The 15,973-nt window shown below is 31.0% G+C and overlaps 1 long non-coding RNA gene across 1 annotated transcript; it reads right to left on the minus strand.

Moving 5' to 3' along the window:
- Positions 1–14,967: 14,967 nt before the first annotated feature.
- Positions 14,968–15,721, minus strand: LOC147410215 (uncharacterized). The gene is made up of 2 exons (XR_015177373.1): positions 15,288–15,721; positions 14,968–15,199 (listed from the first exon to the last, which is right to left on the minus strand). It is a non-coding gene; the product is annotated as an uncharacterized LOC147410215 (long non-coding RNA).
- Between the last annotated feature and the right edge of the window lie 252 nt (positions 15,722–15,973).

A 15,973-nucleotide genomic window follows, 5' to 3' on the forward strand; every position in this document is an offset into this window, starting at 1 on the left:
ATTGTGGACGAGATAGTTCAGTTTCCACCATGGTTTTAAATCTCTGGGTTGGACTTTTTAAGATGACTTGGATTTTGCCCTCAAAAAGATCTGAAAAATAATTCTTAAAAAGTCTAAAAAATGAAGGTTGATGGCTATAGTATCATATACATATTTATTAAAATAAATATTCTAACAGCTTTAGAAGATTTGTAAAACTACAAGAAATCAAAACCTCAATTATTTTTAAATCCATTGTAGTAGAATAAGAAGTCCTCACAGAAACTGACTTGAATGAGTTGCAACCAACATCTAGCATCTGCGTAAGGTTTGGCCCATTAATTTTTTGCAACAAATGCAGAGTCAAATATCGATCATCAAGAGAAAAGATGATTTGCCTTTTTTTCTAAAAAAAAAAAAATTGTCTATGTTGAAATGGCTATAACTGTGGACATAGATAAGAATCAAGAAAGAAAATTTGGGTGTACACATTTCAAACAAGTGTTGGGGAGAAAATTGTGGGTGATCATGAATTAAACTGTCAAGTATTTGGATTTTGCTCTTCTTTATACACCTAACATCATGCCATTGATCCATCGACTCATCACAATATTTTGTTAAAGAGCAAATTTGGACTCGTCATCCATATTGGAAATCACATTTAAATTTTGAACTAGAGAAACTTTCTAACTATGGACGAGATCTAAAGATTTCGAAATTATTGTGATTTTACAAATTCTAAAATATTTATCAAATCATATTTTTTTTTTTATTGTGGTAATTATTTATTTGTTTTTAAACAGTAATATACTAGAGGTAAAATCAGAATTTCACCAAATTAGAGGAACTTTTCAACTATGGACGAGATCTACGGCATCAAATTAGTTGTCTTTAGTCTATATAGTATTATAGAACAAAGCTGAATTGACCTCAAGATTGTGCCTCACATCGCACTTTCCTGACGTTAGATGAGTAAAGGAACATTAAATGCTTTCATTGAGATATGAGTGAGAAACATCTGTCATTCCTACATACTTCCGCATCAAGAAAGTGTAATCTGAGTGAGGTACAAGCTTAATATCACTCCAACACTACTCATTATTATTATATTTAAATTAACTCGTGAAAATTTCTTTGGCAGGTACTATGCTCGGAGAATGGATTGATATACCATGAAACTCAAGCCCATGATCAAGGGAAAATCCCTGTAAATAAGAATAGTACAATTAGAATTAGTGGAGCCCACCCGAATAACTCTCACATTTACTTTATGGACCGAGATAATTTGACTTACTCACGTTGTATAGTCAATAAACACCCCTTATGTGATAGGCTCAAGAATCGTAGATATTCTCTCCTCAAAATACAGAGTTACGGTTCTCGATAAAAAAGATGCAATTTTGTATCTTAAGGATAGTAGATCTACAATTTTCGAGCCTATCTTGTCAGGGGTGTCGATTCAATATGCCACATGGGTAAGTCAGATTATCACGACTCTTACTTCATTACTATTTTTCTCTCTTTCAACTTTGGAGTAGTTCAATTCATTATTTATTTGTAGGTGGCCATTTAAGAATGCCTTTGGGATGTTAGGATTCCAAAGAAAAAGGTATTCTTAAGAAAAACAAAGTGTGTTAATGCGATGAAGTCGATAGGTACCGATCTCTAGCAAAATCTGCCTTTATTCACAAAGTTGATATGATGGTTCAAAGAGGATATGATAGTACATTGCATTCATTGGGCACCACTCCCTATAATTAATAATACCACACCTCTAATCAAGCATATCTGTCACATTTTTTTTCTGACCATCGATGCTTACATGGTCACATGCATCAACTGTAAACCAAGCAAATATAATGATAGTAGTGAACAACTTCTATATTTAACATTGATATTTAAATCATTAGATATTAAAAATATATATTCTATAAAATGTGAGGTGGTGATCAATTGTAAAGATAACCATCTTAATTAATTCTTACATATCACTTTGATAACGACCAAACATTAACATCAGGTGAAAGTGTATATGATGATAACGAAGCTTGAAATTGGTTATCCAGAAATATTTGAAATCCCTTATTGACTTTTCTCTCTCTCCAAAATTAACAACTTACTTGAATAAAAGGAGACCTGAAAATGAGGATCACACATCCTCCCTTTCAAATGCAAGCTGTACCAAACGTGATTAATATGAAATTCTTGAGACTTGATCAGATAAAATTAGGTCAAAAAAGAAACTAACAGTATTTGTGCACCCAACTTTAAATGGGCATAACTTAGTAAGTAATTATCTATTCTTAGCATAATATACCTCTGAGAAGCTAATTATATAATTCATAAAAGTATAATTGATAAGATTCCTTTGATCCCAAATCCATTGTGAATTGGTGGAATCTTGTCATTTTGAATGTTGTATGCATCATAATTAGGTTCATGAAGTATGAATAGAACCATAGATTATTTCTTTGAGATACAAGTAAAAACATCTATGAACGCAATGTCGTAGGAAGTTACTCCAGCATTACTCCTATAAACATGTGCCTATACCCATTGTATGCACCAGGGTTACCCAATTCGTTAAAGTGGCACCGAACCGTGAATTCGATCCTACCTGAATCAATTCTCTCTACTATTCGCTCTGGCTATGTGAAACCTAGCGAACCAAACGAATTAAGTTATTGTACTTTAATTTCTTCATACCACCTCCACATGTTGATATATTAAGATATACTCTAAAAATTTTAAATTGATAGAATACCCCTTTGACCTTCTTCTTTATTGATAAACTCAAGAAAAATGACCAAATACTTTGTAGTTTTTATGCTATTCATCGCTTCAACCTTCAAATGCCCTCATCTTTTTTCTACCCATATGAACCAAGTTTGTTCTCAAATGATGAACCACAAACCCAAATTCAAACTGAGCAATCCCAAGGATCAGATAATATAAGTACGCACCATGAAACAACCGCACAACACTGTCTTAAGAGTTTTGGAGCTACCTGAAATCAGTTTTACAATCTTTTTTTTTCTTCTAAAATGAACATGTATGGAATGTTTAGGATATTTAGGAATAGTACTAGGGTATGTCCAGCTGGTGGTATCTTGATCATTTTTTACAAAAGATTAATATTTTCAAAAAAAAGTTTTTTTTCCTAAACAATGTTTTCTATTTCTATGTATTAATTATTTAATAAACTATGTGTATTTAAGAAAACCCTAGAGCGACATTTGGAGTACCTAACCATTGGTGTAATGTGTTAATTTTGCACTGTGAAATAAAATCTAAGCATAAATAAAAATTTGATTATAGATCCCAATGATTTTATAGATCTAAATATTGTTCTGATTTATTTCCTAAATATTGTTCTGTATTTTTTGGAAAATCTGCTTGTGCTCCCCTTAACCAATGTTTCAAAGTTTCTTGTTATTATAAGGGGACAAGAATATTCAATCAATGTGGGAAGGACAATCTTCATTGATTGAATATTCTTGTTCTTGATCCAATAGATATCACTTCTCAAATTAATTTTGAACCGAAACCCAAATTCATCATATAAAGCTTTGGACTTCTTTGATATGTCCTGAAGGAACACAACAATCAAGTTAGTAATTTTTTTTCTCCTAAAGAAGAATCAATGGCATTAGACTTGATGGTCATTGGTTTGATTTATAGTTTTCACCTTTGTATATGGATATCATTAGGATTTGGCATACCTCTAACAACATAATTTACATAAGAGCATCCGTTATTTTTGTGTGCATGAGCATTAGTATTGCATTTGCTTTCAGGTTTGCTTGTGGGCACAATGCACATGTAGCAATGCTTGTTGGTGCTGCCAAGATATTGAAGAGTCGTGAAAAGCATCAAAAGGTTTTACTTTGATCAATTACTTGACTCATTTCTCTTTAGTAAATTTTAACGTAAAATGCTTTGTTAACCATTAGTTTGTTAATTCCCAATAAAAACACATAACTTCATTACAAGAGAAATCGATTGAGATAGTTTGGGCATGTACAACAAAGAGTTATGATGGAACCAATTAGCAGGAAAACTTTTTAGTGAAAGGAAGTGTGACGGTTATATTTGATTTGAGGTAAGATGAAAAATTTTAGAACAGAAATCCTAAAAATAGATTAAAAAAAGATACAATTAAATGGCAAATGGGGTTCTTCAAAGAGTCATGATAACTTTGCATTTTTTTATTTATTTTTGTTTTGGGTGTCTTGTTATGGAGTACTTAGTTTTCAGATTCATATTGACAATTGGAGCAATGATTTATGCTATCACGAATAGGCCTATTACTGATTTCATCAGTCAAAAAGGAGTAACAAGAGCACAATACTAACAATATCTAACATACTTAATGTAACGCTATGAAATTTATTGCGTGTATCGATGAATTAAGTCAATTATATTGGTCTATTTTCCTATTAGAAAATAAATAAATAAATAAATTATTAAAAATAAATCATAATATTATCGATCTAAAATAACAATTTCTAAAAGGAAAATTTTTTAAATAAAATATACAATTCAAAAAATTTTATTATGATTATTATCGAAGAATTATAATATTTAATCGAAGTAGATAAAATATTATAGGAAGCTCTTTTAGTCAAACGGACGTTATCGTTAAATTCAAAAATATCGAAAAAAAAAATAGTTTAGATTCTGAGCATGCTTAAATCCGAATTTAATATGATAAGTTATAAAAATATCAATTTTATTAAGAAAACTTAGGGCATAAAAGTATTTTAGTCAATAAAGAAAAATCAATGAAAATTTTCAAAAATCCAAGATGCACAGTTCAAATTAGTCTAATGTAACAGACATCACATAGAAAAGAAAATAAAAAAAATATATTATTTAATTATTTTTATATTATTAAAATATTAAAATAATTTATTTTATTAAAATTGAATTGAATTATAATTATTTTAAAAAAAAGATAATTTGAAAATTTTGAAATGTTAAAAGGGTAGAATGTAATTAAAATAAAAATAAATATTATTATATTATAGAATAAAATATTATAAGTTAAAAGGTGTTAAAATATATGATAAAACAATTGTATTAGTTTATATATTATAATATAAATTTTATATTATTATAAGGTAAATAATAAGTCGATGTTCATTATACTTGTGACCTTGAAATCGAGAAAAAGACGAGTGAGTTCGAAAGTGGGTTTGCGCACACTACGTTCAATTGAGATTGAAACATATTTAGAATGTGAGTTAAGATCTGACACTAAAGAAGAAAATATTCATGACTTCAAGATCTACTTAGTCACTTGATTATTTGATTGAATCGTAGAGGAAAATTAACTAGAAAAATCATTTTTATGTCTTAGGAACGTAAAAATCCAATTTTAAAAGTATGAAACTTATAATTTCAAATACGTAGTATAATTTACAATGACATATGCTTTATTTCAATTTTGATAGTTAGTTTCAAATTTATTATGATTTAAATTCAAAATTCATGCATTGAATTGTAGAATAATTTATTTTATATTTTTCTTTGATATTTCAATATCGTAAAATAAAAATAAATGAATTTAGGTTAGTGTAACCAAAAATCAATTTATTTAACAAATTGATTTCCATAGTAATTTTCATAAAGTGTTCGTTTTAAAAGCTGTTAAGATTCCTTGTTTTGAAAATGTATTTTTATTAAGTGATTATCTATGATAAAAAAAAATGAAATGTTTAAGTTTAAATTTGAAATCGATGATGAAAATCTCGATTGTTTATAATCGAGAATGGGATTCTCGGCTGTATGTGATTGTATTGAGGAATTTTTCAAATTTAGATTGCTTTTAAGCACTGTGTAATAGAGCATGAGATGTAATTAGGACGGTAATTATGAGACAGTGTACTTGCATGTTTACTATTTTATGATTTACTGTTTTCGATATACTATTATATGTTTATAATTCTAAAATACCTGGGAATATAGTTACACTTATAAGTTTGTTTTAATTTATTTCAAATGAATTTTTAAAAAATTAATTATTATTTTTGTTATTCATTAAAGAGGTAATGAATGCCTACAAGATTAATTGGTAGCTCTTTCTAGAAGTAACTAATAAATTTAAAATAATAGATATCTAATATTCTCTTCGGTAGTATGTGATACAACTTGAGAATATTTTTGTATCAAATATAAAAGAAATTCCCATCTTATTTTTATCGAAAAACAACAAATTATACCATAAATATGATTTGTAGATGACTAGATTGATTGAGGACACATGTATATCACAGAGGTACGATGAAGTTGGTTTGTAAAATATCATTTACAGCCTATAGTAGTCAAACGATTGATTTCTAATCGGGATCAATTACTAACCTAAGCTGGAAAATATAGTCAACCAATTATGATAAATAGCTAGACCGACCATAAAATTATGAACTAATTGTGAGTTCCACACTGGTTAAGTACTGGAGTATCGATACTTTTTATCGGTCGTGTACCTCCTCATTCTTATCACATATATCGCAATGATTAATATTCTTATGATATGTTTATGTTTCTTTTGTTTTTATTATGAGATGAAAATATTTCATTACTGTTTTATTAAAGATTAGCATGTTTCGAGTGTTATTTGTTTTGTTTATTTATTTAAAAATTTGCATTATTTATGAAAGATTAACTTGTTTATCCATTCATATTAAGACTTTTAATTTGAAATGTAATTTTACTATTGAGTAACTTCTCTGTTACTTAACCTTCTAACAAAACATTACAGATATCCCAACTACCAAGATGCCTATTCTTGATGAAAAACATTATATAAAGGGACTGCAAGATCAGGATGATGAGTATTATTTATGCTATATGTGAGTTGAGATTTGAGTTTAGTGAAACTATTTTGTATATTTTTTTATTTCCTTGTATATATTGGCATCATGTGTATTGTATATTTTGTATGTATATATCCAGAGAATAAGAATTAATGTTTATGACATGAACAACTGTGAATTTAAAACTTAACTTTTACTCTATGAAATTCCCTTACTTTATGAGTGATTTTTTACTCACAGTGCTCAGCTCGTCGGAGAGTGCCACATCAAGCTTTTAAGGGTAATTTTGTAAATAAGAAGGGTAATATTGTAAATTAGGGATGACACTCAACACACGTGGATTCATGTGATTGGTGGATCCCGATTTTATATGAGCAAACAATTTTTCCTACTTTATCAAGTTTGTTACGTGAACAAACCTTACTTTATGAATAAAGCTAACATGACTAACTTAGATAAATTTCATATCTTTATAAGCGTCGTTGAGTCCACATGGATTGTCAAATTATCAATTCAAACCTACAACCTTCTACATTTTATGGAAAAACTCATTCAAAATAAAAAAAATTCAAAAAAAAAAAAAATGTATCTTTTAGTTTGATAAAAGTTGTTGAAAATGGATGGCTACCGAACTCCCTATTTGAAATTGAAATTCAATGGTAAATTATTTTTTTTCAATTTTCTATCAAAGTCCTTAGAATTTGTCCTTTTATAACTGTATGGCATTAGATCATATTTTTGGATGCCACAAATTGATGTGGTTATGATCTACTTCAAAGTATGTTAAGTAAAAAATTAATCCCATCAATTTGAATTTTACGACGTGGATCCCACCTATAAGATTTGGATGATAACAAACTTGATAAAGTAAGGTTTGGTGGGTAACAAACATCATAAATAAAAAATAAAAAATATAAAAAAAAAGTTCCCTTGGAGTCAAAATTTGAAGGGAGTTTTGTAATAAAAATGGAGCAGGTAGGTCTCCCATGTAAATCTCTCAAGAAAGAAACCTTCGTTGTCTCTCAAGTTACTAAAATGACCTTGTATATGCAATTAACATGAACATGTTATTGGAAGTTACCAAAATAACCTTGTGTATGATGTTAACTTGAATTCCTTTCGCTCAAGACTTAATTATTAAAAGAGTGCTTCTATTAGCACACCAATTTTTTCTTATTACACCCCAATTTCTTAAATTGTTTCATACCCCAGTTAAATATTAAAATACACTCTTCAAAGATTACAAAGTTTTGGCTTTAATTATAATGTCAACATTATAAAATGATATAACACCCATTCTAACATTTTCAGTAGTTGTTTACAATTATGATTAGGTTCATATAAAATCCTAAATCCAAAAAATTAGAAATGTAGCAAAAAATAAATAAATAAATAAATAAATAAAAATGAGAGTTTCTATTGACATCCTGATTTTTACTTATTCTACATAAAAGTTGGGTGCCAAAAACATTTCTCTAATAAAATATCTCTTCATATGTAACCAACATTCTTAACTGTAACATGTTAGTATTCACATCAATGGAAGAAACTCAAATTTTGTTTAAAACTAAATGTTGATTTAATAAAAAAAATTTCTCTTAACAAAATATAATCTAGCGACTAAACATTTTCTAATCCACTTTATTTTAAAAAAGCTATAATAATTTGAATATGATATAAGTTAAAAATAATTATAAATTGAGTTAAATGATTTTTATAATTTAAAATAGATCGACGAGTCAACTCAGTATCAATGGAGGATGAGACGAGACAAAATTTGAGATTTTTAAAATCATGTTATAAGTGGATTACTAGATGCTCAATCACAAAATCTTTTTTATTTTATAGGAAAAAAATATTAAAATTGGTGGACTAAGCTAAAAATTCTAAAAATTTGTCATGGATATTCAAATTATTGAAAAAATCATTGAATCTCATACATTTTAACTCTTTTTTAATTTATAGGAAAAAATATTAAAATCGGTGGACTCAACTAAAAATTCTAAAAATTTGTCGTAGATTTTCAAATTATCGATAAAATCATTGAATCTAATACATTTTAACCATCAAAAAGGATTATTTTGAGCTCTTACTATTTGTTTGGTGTTTATAAAAGAGGTCTTTGTTTAGACAAATTAATCAAATTATGGTCATGTTGGTGTCTGAACATCTTAAAATTTTTGTTCGAAAATGAAAATCATCATTTGCAATGATAACCCAGCTTTGGTATAGAATGAAACAAAGATTATCGGTCAATCATTAATTGTTAGCACTTAGCCCCCACTGAATAAAAAAAAGCTGAGTCCACCCCTGATTCCTACACATTTTCGCGTTACGATGAACATGAGGTCCAATCTTGAAGTCACTGCAGCATGTGCGACTTATATTATTATATTGAATAATACTGAAGTGACCTCAAGACTGGACTTCACATTGTGCATCCTGACCTGAAAGTGTATGAGAACCATAAATTTCCTCATGATACAAGGGAAAAAGCATCTATGGTTTTTTTCCACTTTCAAGTCAAGATGTGGGATATGTGGTCCAATATTAAGGTCAGGCCAGCACGACTCTATATATTTAATTTGACTTGTCGAAACTTCTTCTGATTTGATGATACCATGAATCTCAGCCAAATAACTCTCACATTTACTTTATAACTATTTTTCTCTCTTTTCAGCTTTGAAGTAGCGCAATTCGTTGGCTGGTTGACAACTTTATCATCTCTCCAACTGGGGGACCATGTTTATTTGTACTTGGAAATCTGTACTGAAGATCTGCCTTTATCCACAAATACCAATGGTTATGTTGATGGAGATACTTAATCAAAGTAGATATGATCAGTGGCATGCCTCTATTCAAGCTATGGTTAGTTGTATAGTTGAAGAACTTGAAGATAAATGGTTTATTGAGAGGGTTTTGATTAAAAGTTGAATAAAATGATATTTAGGTCACTTCCAAGTAGCATGTGAGAAGGCGCAGTTAAAAGGCAATGAGGGGAGGGAGTGGAGACACATGGGACATGTAATTAATTGAAAATATAGGGGTGTCTTAAAGTTTTGGGTGTGGGTGTGGGTGTGGGTGTGGAGGGCAATTACCCCCACCAGCTCTTTACTAACTCCGGCGATAGATATGATGGTTCATTGCATTCATTTGGGGTCCACTCCCTATAATTAATAACGCCATGATAGCAATGACCGACTGATATAATGATAGCAATGACCGACTTTTATATTTAAAACATTAGATATTAAAAGAGTGATTCTATTGCCACACAAACTTTTACTAATACTACCCCAATTCAGATGTAAACCACCAAAGAATTAGCACACATTTTGGTGTGGCATTAACAAAAGAAGTTGGTGTGGCAAGAGAAGCTAGCTCTCTATTAAAAATAGATAAGAATGTGGTTATAAAATGGTAGGTGGTCAATTGTGAAGATAGACATCTTAAATTTTACATGGCATTGATAACGACTATAGACCGAAACTTAACCTCTGGTGAAAGTGCTTATGATGACAATGAAACATGAAATTGGCTATCTGGAATTATGTGAAATCCCATATTAACTTTTCTATGAGCAAAAAAATCTCACTGAAATTAACTACTATCCTTTCATTCAAATGCAAGCGGACCCAAAGTTGATCACTATGAAATTCTTTTAGACTTGATCAGATAAAATTAAGTCAAAAAAGCAAATAATAGTATCTGTGCACCTAACTTTCAATGTGCGAAACTTTGTAAGTAATTATCATGATTGTTACCATAATATACCTTCGGGAAGCTAATTACATGCATACAACATTCCGATTGACAAAATTCCTTTGGCACCCAAAAGCATTGGAATATTGATCAATTGGAATGTTGAACGCATCATAATAAGCCACTCAAAAATGTGCATAGAACAATAGATGTGTTTTCTTGAGATATGAATGAAAAGCATCTATGGTACTAGAGTGCACACCTCCATGTCAGTTCAATGTTGAACGCAATATCATAAGAAGTCACTCAACATTATTCTTATACTACAATCGATCAGACTTATTTGAAATAGTAAAGGCACAACATGGGTATGTATGGAATGTTTATCATATGCTGGAATCAAAATGGCAATATAGATTGGTGGAGCCAGGATTTGTTTGGCGGGGTGGGGGATAGTTGACCGGAAAGGTTGAAGAGCTGGAAAATGACCGGTTTTGATGAGCCAATTCAAGGGTTTTTTGTTAGACATTTAAGAAAAGGACAATTATGCCATTTCTCATTATGGCTCTGAGAGAAGACCTAAGTTAAATAATAGTGTTTTATTTTGAAAACCTTGTTTTGCAGAAAATGAAGTACCAAGACAATGCAGCTACATACTGAGATCATACTCACCAAAAATCAGTCCATTCCAAAACTTCTAACCCCATAAAAAATGATTTACAAAAAATGAACGGTCCACGATTTTTCAACTTGTAAACATGGGGTTAGAAATTTCGGAATGGGCTGATTTTTGGTGAGGAGGATCTTCTAATCGTAGAGATCATCCTCACCAAAAATCAGCACATTCCAAAACTTCCATCCCATGTAATACAAAACACGTTTGGTAAAGCGTAGGGTAAAGTGTAGAGTGTTGAACATTTCCCATATATATATATATAGGGAAATGTTCAACAACAAACATTTTGGCAAAACATTTTTCAAAACATGAGTTAGAGGTTTTGGAATGGGCTGATATTTGGTGAGGATGATCTCTACGGTGAGGAGATCATCATCACCAAAAATCAGCCCATTCCAAAACTTCTAACCCCATCAAAAATGATTTACAAAAAATGGACGGTCCACGATTTTTCAACTTGTAAATGGGGCTAGAAATTTTGGAATGGGCTGATTTTTGGTGAGGATGATCTCCTCACTGTAGAGATCATCCTCACAAAAAATCTGACCATTCCAAAACCTCTAACCCATGTTTTGAAAAATGTTTTGCCAAAATGTTTGTTGCTGAACGGGACTTTTATATATATATATATATATATATATAGGGAAATGTTCATCACCCAACCATTTACCTAACAATTTGCCCAACATGTTTTGTCCTATATGGGTTAGAAGTTTTGAAATGGGCTGATTTTTTGTGAGGATGATCTTTACGGTTAGAAAATCATCCTCACCAAAAATCAGCCCATTCCAAAACTTCTAACCCCATGTTTACAAGTTGAAAAATCGTGGACTGTCCATTTTTTGTAAACCTTTTGTGATGGGGTTAGAAGTTTTGAAATAGGCTGATTTTTAGCGAGGATGATCTCCTCACCATAGAGATCATCTTCATCAAAAATCAACCTATTCCAAAATTTCTAACCCAAGTAGGACAAAACATGTTGGGCAAATTGTTGGGTAAATGGTTGGGTGCCGAACGGGACCCATATTTATATATATAGGTATATGGTTAGTTGTTAGCAAATGAAGTTGGGTATAAGGAGGTTTGAATCTAGGATATGGGAACAACATTCCACACATGTTACCACTTAACTAAGTAAGCACTTCAAAGTAAAATTCATTTATTATTGTGCAAGATTGTATCTTTAGGAAGTCAAAAAAGTCTAAAATTTCCTAATATATACCTAAATAAAGGTTTTTTGTTTTTTTTTTTTTCCTTCTGATGGTAAGTAATGTTTATTAAAAAATAATTGTTGAGAAGGAATTTCTCCTACCCTTACGAAAATAAGAATTGAATAATGTTAAAATGATAATTCATTGGTGTGCCAAAAACTTCAAGAAGAACAAAAGAAAGATGATCTATACATCCAAGAATCAAATGATGAGAAACCATGCAACCATTCGCTCCCCTTTCCCCTAAAAAAATTCAACCTCGAAGAATAAACAAAAAAATTATGCATGCTCCTCCTCAGACAATACTGAGCAATCAACAATTTCAATCTCCCTCGACGACGGAGGAAAATAATGGACTTAAAATGAAAAACCTATTACTTAAAAGATTCAATAAGGACAGATCTTCCAAAAAAAATGTTTAGATAGGGGATTTGGCATAGGTGAGTGATTTCCTCGGTGGGACATTAACCCTCCAAATTTTATTTCAAAAGTCAAGAACAAAATAGGCTTAAGAAACACAAAAAAATACCATTTACATTTTTCTATGAAACTTTTACCAAATGAGCCGAATTGAATTCTCACCTAATAATGACCAAATCCGAACTTTTTCACTATGATTAGCATGATGAGGTACCATCAATGTTGGTGGACGGTAGAGGATTAGGTGTAAAATAAGGGTGTAGAAGCAGAGAATATCTAATAGATCGACTTGTAACATCAATATTGGTTGGCTGAATATATAGTTGAACTACTTCAAGGAGCCATTGAATTAAGAAGACATTTTTAGGTCCTGAAAGGGATTTCCGATTTTGGTTCTTGTTCTTGTTATATTTGTATATGACGATGGGAGTTTTGTCAATTTAAACCACCAATTAGAATTGTTTAACCATTTGCATACTTTCTAAGCCTAAGTATATCCATTTGCATATATTCCAAGAGAATCTCATGAATTATTTTTTCGGTTTGATTTTTGAGAATCGGAACTAATGATACCCTTGTGTATTGGTGGTTCCGAATCTAGTCCCAATTATTTTAAACCAGAATAAAAAATAAAATAAAATAATGGTTACGGTTCTGATTACCTTAGGAATTGGACCAAAACCTACCCATTGACACCCAACGTGAGACTCAACAATGGTCATGCTTCTTTTCGAGAATGAGATGAAATGGATGGTACATACTACGTTTAGAGTCATGATAATTCGACGCCCCCTCTAACATACGCCCCCATCACAAAACGTAGATCATTTGCCTCAAAATACATAAGAAAAAGATTTATGATTCCATGTATCCAAAGGAAAGTGAACTATGGCTCCATGATGGGGGCGTATCATTATTTGTACATTTATAGTGCCTACTTGTTAAGAAATTTCTATGCCACGCTGACAAACCAATGCCATGACCAGTAGTAAAAAAAAACAGTAAATGTGACTAGTTGGTGGAGAGAGATTTTTTGAAATGACAAGAGTTCCATTTGAAGTAAATTTTTTTTTTTTTTCAGTACAAGTAGCGGCATTTTATTGGTTCATCAGCTTAGCACACAAATTTCTTAATAGAAATTTCGTACTCCTACAATAATGGTTCACTTAACATCAATAATTAATTATTACTATAAAAATTCTAACATATATATATTGTGCCAAACATTTTTTTAATGTATGGGTTAGAAGTTTCAAGAATGAGCTAATATTTTGTGAAGATGATTTCTATGATGAGGAGATTATCCTCACCAAAAATCTGCCCATTCCAAAATTTCTAACCCCATCAAAAGTAATTTATAAAAATCGGACGATCAACGATTCTTCAACTTGTAAACTAGGGTTAGAAGTTTCGGAATGAGCTGAATTTTGGTGAGAAAAATCTCTTTTCCATAGAGATCATCCTCGCAAAAAATCAACTCATTCTGAAACTTCAAACCCCTATTTGAAAAATGGGTTTGGGTCTTTTTAGGACCTCCGAGATAGATGTATATATATGAATAAAGATTGTGCGCATACAGAGATCCCATCATCATGATGTTCTATTGTGGACGGGATAGTTCAGTTTCCACCATGGTTTTAAATCTCCCGGTTGGACCTTTTAAGATGACTTGGATTTTGCCCTCAAAAAGATCTGAAAAACTGCAGGGTCAAATATCGATCATCAATAGAAAAGATGATTTGCCTCTTTTTTTAAAAAAATTGTCTATGTTAAAATGACTATAACTATACACGTAGACAAGAATCTAGAAAGAAAATTTGGGTGCTCACATTTTAAACAAGTGTTGGGGAGAAAATTGGGTGATCATGAATTAAACGGCCGAGTATTTGGATTTTACTCTTTTCTTTGTACAGCTAACATCATGCCATTCATCCATCAACTCATCACAATATTTTGTTAAGAGCAAATTTGGACTAGTCACCTATATTGGAAATCACATTTAAATTTCGAACTAGAGAAACTTTTCAACTATGGACGAGATCTAAAGTACTCCAAATTATTGTGATTTTACACATTCTTAAAGAATGTCCAATTAATTATCTTTAGTCTATATATTATCATAGAACAAAGCTGAATTGACCTCACTTTCCTGACGTAGATAAGCATGGAAACATTAAATGCTTTTATTGAGATACGAGTGCAAAACATCTATCAGTCCTACGTGCTTACACATCAGGAAAGTGTGATCTGAGTGAGGAACAAGCCTAATATCACTCCAACACGACTCATCATTATATTAAATTTGACTTGTGAAAACTTCTTTGGCAGGTACTATGCTCCGAGATTGGATGGATGATACCATGAATCACAAGACCTTGATCAAGGAAAAATCCCTGAAAATAAGAATAGTACAATTAGAAATAGTGGAGCCAACCTAATAGCTCTCGCATTTACTTTATGAACCGTGATAATTTGACTTACCCACGTGGTATAGTCAATTGACACCCCTAACGTGACAAGCTCAAGAATCGTAGATATGCTCTCCTCGAAATATAAATCTATAGTTTCCCATAAAAAGATGCAATTTTATATCTTGAGGGGAGTAGATCTACGGTTTTTGAGCTTATCATGTCAGGGGTGTTGATTCAATATGCCGCATGGGTAAGTCAGATTGTCATGACTCTTACTTTATTACTATTTTTCTCTCTTTTCAGCTTTGGAGTAGTTCAATTCATTGTTTATTTGTAGTCGGCCATTTAAGAATACCGGTGGGATGTTAGGATTCCAAAGAAAAAGGTATTCTTAGGAAGAACAAAGTGTGTTAATGTGATGAAGTCGGTAGGTACAGATCACTAGTAAAATCTGCCTTTATTCACAAATCCTAATGTTAATGTTGATGGAGAACCTTAACCAAAGTTGATATGATGGCTCAAAGTGGATAAGATGATTCATGGCATTCATTTGGGCACCACTCCCTATAATTAATAATACCATGCCTCTATTCAAGCATATTTGTCACATTTTTTTTTTTTTTTTTGACCATGGATGTTTTCATGGTCACATGCATCAACTGTAAATCAAGCAAATCTAACGATAGTAGTGAACAACTTCTATATTTAACATTGATATTTAAATTGTTAGATATTAAAAATATGGGTCCCGTTCAG

Source organism: Akebia trifoliata, chromosome 1 (assembly GCF_017979445.1).
Source record: "Akebia trifoliata isolate Shusen 1 chromosome 1, ASM1797944v1, whole genome shotgun sequence".
NCBI classification, from domain to species: Eukaryota; Viridiplantae; Streptophyta; class Magnoliopsida; order Ranunculales; family Lardizabalaceae; genus Akebia; species Akebia trifoliata.